General features: G+C 38.3%; 1 long non-coding RNA gene across 1 annotated transcript; it reads right to left on the reverse strand.

Annotated features, from left to right (window-relative positions):
* Nucleotides 1-867: 867 nt before the first annotated feature.
* LOC121659431 lies at nt 868-5,046 on the reverse strand. The gene is made up of 3 exons (XR_006014322.1): nt 4,713-5,046; nt 3,589-3,675; nt 868-1,776 (listed from the first exon to the last, which is right to left on the reverse strand). It is a non-coding gene; the product is annotated as an uncharacterized LOC121659431 (long non-coding RNA).
* Between the last annotated feature and the right edge of the window lie 1,277 nt (nt 5,047-6,323).

Raw genomic sequence — 6,323 nt, forward strand, 5'->3', positions numbered from 1 at the left:
CCCCCCAGACTATCTTGCTGTTAATTGCCCATCATTGTCCTGCCGCCTGACTCAGAGATAACTCCCTCTGGACTATCTTCTGTTAATGAGCCTAATCAACACTCTGCCTCATGACTCGTTACCCCATTGTGAGATGCTCCACCCAGAGGGAGGAACCAAGCATCCCATCGTGGATATAAGCTGAGGCTGAACACCAGAGACACCGGGGCTTCCCACTGGATTTCCAGAGGACAGGAGCTACACAGCCACCACTGGACTTCCAGAGGAAGAGCAGACTGTTTTACTACAGGATCACTGCTTCAGAGGACTGCAGCCACCATTCCACCAGACTGCTACCACCACCCTGCCTAACAGGGTGTCAGGTTGTACCTTGACTCTGTCAGTTTGACAGTGTTTTCTTTTACCTTTTTTTTTCCTCCTTTTCTTTAATTTCCATTAAATTGTTATTCTGACTTGGTGCCTCCCACTGGTTTGTTTTCAAACTAGCACACTAGGGATTAAAGAAATGGTGTTAGATGCAATTTAAAAGCTCTCTAATCTTCTTTTAGCAGTATTGCACCCTTGATCTTCCTGTGGGGACAGGGAGGGGAGACAGGGTGCTCACTGCTTGCTTGTGGCTGGACAGAAGTATGTATGACTCCTGGGGCCACTGTCCTGACAGGTCTAGTGTGTGCCATGGATCAGGAGAGGGCACCTGGCCTTAAACACTGCCAGGGTTGGGTTGTCCACAACTTCGCTGGGCAACCTGTTCCAGTATCTTATGTAGCCTAAATTTCCCCTCTTTCTGTTTGTGCCCATCACTCCTTGTCCCATCACTACAATTCCTGATGAGAGTCCCTCTCCAGCTTCCCTGTAGGCCCCTTCAGATACTGGAAGGTTGCCATGAGGTCTCCACTCAACCTTCTCTTCTCCAGGCTGAACAGCCCTGACTTCCTCAGCCTGTTAACATAGGGGAGGTACTCCAGTCCAGTTATCACCTTCCTGGCCCTCCTCTGTCCTTGCTCCAACAGTTCCATGTCCTTCTTACCTTGGGGTCACCAGAACTGCAGGCAGTACTCTAGGTTCCTCTAGCAGATCCAGGTACTATAGCAGATCCATCCAGTCTTTTTCCCTTTTCCTTTGGACCATCAGTTTTATTCAGTTTAGGCCAAACGAAAACCTCATAAGTCCCACTTCCAACAGTTACGTGTAATTAAAGATGCAAATGCTATGGACGGTGTTCCAGAAATAGTAGCCTTCAGTGTTTATAGGGTCTCAAGGGCCCTGGGTTCTTCAAGCAGCACCAAAGAGAATGTTAGCCACCCTATTTTTTGGCAATATAATAGTTTTCCAGCTAGAGGCATTCTTGGCACTTACATGACAACTATCATCCAAGGGAAGAAACTCTGCCTCTGACCACAACAGTTACTGTATGCAGTGCTCCCAGATGTTGTTTACTTCAAATGTGACTTCCTTGTGAATGTGTCCCATTTGGCAATAGGTAGAGTAGCAGAGGTGATTCCATGTGACAAAAACCTAGTAACAGAAAATAAAGAAGACTCCACAGCACAAATTGTGTACTGAGTGCTGGCTGAATATTGCCTTTTTTTTTTTTTTTTTTTAATTTTATTTTATTTTTGAAAAGATCTTTTGTTTGTCTTTGGAGATTTCACATAGAAAATAAATACTGTAGTATTGAGTTAGTTCCTGGGACTGGATTTTTGCAGTGTGAACTGGAGACACTGAGCAGAGACAGATAATCAAGACTGTCAGAGTGGAAACCACCTTATCCCTTGCCTGAAAAAAATGAAAATCAAATTAGGAACTTTGAAAGCTTTTTTCACTTGAATCACTCACAGAAAACATTTTACAGTATCAGAACTGAATGCTACTCTTGGACAGCAACACAGAGTATTGATGAGCTACGTGCGATCAGCATATCTAAAAGAAACAAAATCTTTTAATCAGTGAGCACACTTCTATCTACTAAGTACTGCACAGACTTTAATTGTTCTTGTCCCCCTATGTGAAAAAGCAAAGCAAGCCAAAAAAGCCCTTCTTCCATCTAGTGTTATAAGATTGAAAGCATTTGTTTCTCAGAGTGGAATGATTTTCCATTCTTATACTCTTCCAAATATCACATTCCACAAATTTGAGAACACCAAAATTGAATTACTGATATTTATTCAACAAACCACAAAAATGCTCAGACCTTTCAACCACTAGTATTGCAATCAGTATGGCTCCTATCTGAGTGTTGATGGTGAAAATGACGCCTTATTTTAAAATAAAAAGTAACATTCCAGACACTCCCATCTTGGTTGAAAATAAAAATAATTGCTTGCTTCAGTAAAAGCTTCAGTTAAAAATAAGGCTTCATTTTCTGACCATTAATGGCAATTGAAAATATCCTAACTTATCTTGGCAGTGGTTGGTTTTGTTATTTGTTTTTTTTTTAACTTGTTTCAGTTATTGTTGTTGTTGTTATTATTATTATTAATATTAATATTATTGTTTCATTGGTAAAATCTTCTGGGAAGTGGATTTGAAAAAAAGGAATACAGTGCCATGCTTTTCAACTGGATGGCATTTCTAATAAAAGCAATGTGAAAGAGAGAAACAGGGAGAGAGAGATTTATCCTAAAATTGCCTGTGGTTGTGGGGTGGAGGTCATTATAGTATTTGGCAGGTATGTGGTAAAACAAGCTTGCCCAATCAGAGAGAGCAAGGTCTTGAACTATGGCTTTATACACACAATTACACCCAATCCCACCATCCAGACTTGGCCTCTAGTTGTCCAATGCAATTAATGTTTAGTTGCTAATATAAAGTAAATTCCCACCAGAAAGAGAGAAAACTACTTCAATACCATATCTACAGCCTAATAAATCAAGCCATAATAGGCACAGAGAGTGAATGTATCCAAGAGCAGAGCAGGAGTGGTTCTCACCACTCGTCTCCTGAGGTTTTTATCTGTACTTATTAAAAATACTCTTTTGGTTTCCAAATAGTTAGAGATGGTGCATATATTAGTGGTGAGAAGGCTGAAGCAAAGTTGAAAAAAGGGAAACAGTGAGAAACTTTAGGATAAATTATACTTTGTGGGTATAAATTATTAATCTCCGAAGGATAATATGGAAAGAAAATACCTGACTTTTGAGGAGGTTCAAGCACAGACAAGATAAAATAGCAAAGTGTTTATGTAAAGCTCTATATGCTCCCTGGTATTTTTCCAGTGAATAATGGAGGTAACAGTAATGCTTCCATTGTTCGAGGTGCACTGGAATAATTTTTCTTCCTTATAAAAATAAGTTTTAAATGTAAATTTCAAAAAAGAGAAGTTCAGGACTTTCATGAACTTCAGACAGAATCCTGGGCAAGTCTTTCACCTAAGCAGAATATTCATTAGATATGTCAGTATATATGTGTATAGATAGAGAGTAGTCTTACATACTTGCAATTTATATTTCCAAAAGAAATAATCTTATTTTACCTTATTCCAAAATAAGCTGGTAAATTCATAACTTTCTTCCATTCACTGTCATTCCTTAGTGGAGGAATTTGTTAAGCAACAAGTGAAAGGGGGAGAAGACTTTCAGACAATGTTACCTGAGCAGTTGTGTTCATTTTTCCTGCTGAGGTGCAAAGGCACTTCTGCACAGCCTGTCCCAGCCCCTCTTTTGTGCTCAGTACTCTCTGCCCAATGCAGGTAAAAAAAGAAGAAAATAATGAACAAGGTAAATTTCATTTCTTCTGCAGCAACTATGATGTTCCAGCTTTCCGCATTCCTTACAAGAGATGTAAGCCTCTCTAGACTTATTTTGTCTAAGTATAATATTAGGCACTTATGGGCTGAGAACAATTAATTTTATTTTTCAACACCTCTGCCCTTCCATCTACTTTCTCCTACCAGATAGGCTATGCCTGGATAACCATCGTAGTACAGAGCTCCCTTGTACAGGGGACTAGATTATTAGCTGTGTGAAAAGCCCCCTAAAAAAGGACTGTAGGCTGTTGTGTAGCTATTTCAGTGCTTCTTTCTTGGGTATTTTATGAATGGCATTAAAGGGCTAGGACAAAACAGAAAGATTACACAAAAATTAGTAACAAACTGTATATAAGGACAGAAAAAAAAATCAGGCAAAAATTATTAAATTACAACATCTGTGGAGGTAGGCACACAAAGGAGGATCAGAACATCCTTAGGTTTTTCCTTAGACTTTTACTAAGGACTCAAAAAGGCTGTAAAGTTTATTGTAGCACTGGTGGTTCCTTAGTTGTTGATACTGAGGTCTGGAGCAAAAGGCTTGCCATGAAAGGAAAGAGTGGATGGATAAAGAGAAAGGATTTATGGTTTTCTATTTCTGTGTTCTCTCTTCTGAGTTTTTTTTAAGGAAAAGTTCATTTTTGTGTTGAAAAAAATATCTATCTCCCAAGTTTAAAAGTCCTTCTGCCAGTCCTGAGGTCTCATTTCATGAAAATGACACAGACCTACCTTACTGTCTGGCAAATAATAATAGTGACAACAACAACAGCAACAAAAATATAAAAGTCTCATGCTCAGTATTTTCCTCTACCTTTTCAAGTACTTTCAAAACAGGAAAATACAGATTTTTTTTCTGATTAGTTATTTTATTTTCATCACCTACATAGTTGCGCATATTTGAGAAATGAAAACAAAAAAAAGCAACTGTAAAAATAGTGGAAAGTTGGGAGTTAGTTTTCATAGTTACCTCTTTTTCACGTCTCAGAAAACCACAAAAGGATTCTTTGATCCCAGTTGGTCTAATGAAGTGATAAATTAGGTCGGCATTACCCATTCCTCTGGCAGTTTTTTGGGCAAATGGAAAACACCTATAAAGCCAAATATTTTGGTCTGTAAGAGTAAAGGCTTTTATTCTAGCTAGGAATAACAGATATGTGCAACATTCTAAAGGTGGGGGTTTTTTTTAAATTTTATTTTCTCTAGCTTGTGTCTACTGATGTTCTCAGTTCAATTTTTTTGTTAGTTCAAAACACCATTTGGGTTCTTTATGATGCTTAGTTCAACAATAATCCACTGACCCACACAGGAATGTCTCACAACGCTATTGACTAGCCAGTGATATTTAAGTAATCATAATATAAGTGTGTTGGAAGAACTCTGTTCTGCTTTGGCATCTCTACCACTGTTTGGAACATATTTCAGTTATTTTTATGGCATTTTTATCTGATATTCTGTAAATAGCCCTGGGAGAAATACTTTGTAGGGGAGACATTACATATAAAAATATACCAGTACAAGAAAATACTTCAGACTGCTTTAAATTCATTTATGTGGATATTGCAGTGAGTGAAATTTTTTTCTTCATTCTCCTAAATGTTGCATATTTTTGTATTTCAAGTAGATGCACAAAGAACAGTTGGATAACTTCAAGAGCCCAGTCTTGATACAAACATCTAAAGCCTTTTGACTACCCACAGTTTACCCTCAACCCTTTTGATAGGCCCTCTGTATTTTCTAAGTACAGTGCCCTTTTTTCTTCTGACTCAGCCATAGTCACCTTTCCAATAAGTTCTAATCATCCATTACTTTATACTTTGAAAGCTTGCTTACCATATTGAAGTCAATGAAAATTATTATTTAGCATGTGTTTTTGGTGAAAACAGTAAAGACAAAACACCTAGCTAGGACTACAGTAATTTTGCTTTTAAAGTGATACAAACTCTTACTTGTTTTCTTTCCTGCTCTTAGACCAAAGGCTATGGAAAAGCTCTGCCTACGCTGAATTTTGAATGGTGCACTGTGTTCTGAATTACTGTTGTTTTCATACCAGCCATTCTTGATATTTTTTGGTTATGAGACTTCTGATGGCAAGCAGGGAGACTGTCTCCAGGCACTCATACCATTACATGGTGCAAGGGACTGTTGGAGGATGACCTCTTTTTGGCTCTAGCTCCTCAGGTTTGTGATGTAGATTCAAAGGCAAAAACTGTCACACAAAGTCACATTGCTGTCATAACCTTAATAGGCCTCTAGCAGGCTACTAGAGCATGCAGTCAAATGTTTGAAGCAGAGCAACCTCACTTAATCTGTCATTTATGGAAGGAAAATTAAAGCTATGTTTCCACTAAGTTCAAGCAAGGTTTCTGGAAAAATGTCCTTGTAAACAAAATTGCAGATTCTTCCCACCTGCTTCTGCTTTCAGTCCTGATTTAACCCTAAGGTCAATTATCTGAAAATCTGGGGAAACTTCTGAGTCAGAAGTTGATCGCTTTCCAAAAAGAGAAGAAATTTAAATGGGAAAAAGAACGGATCAGGCAAATTCTTAATATTGACAAATAGGTTGGCTTTTTTAACGTAG

This window comes from Corvus kubaryi, unplaced genomic scaffold (genome assembly GCF_017639235.1).
Source record: "Corvus kubaryi isolate FWS band 111438036 unplaced genomic scaffold, C.kubaryi_AGA036_p1.0 137, whole genome shotgun sequence".
Lineage (NCBI taxonomy): Eukaryota > Metazoa > Chordata > Aves > Passeriformes > Corvidae > Corvus > Corvus kubaryi.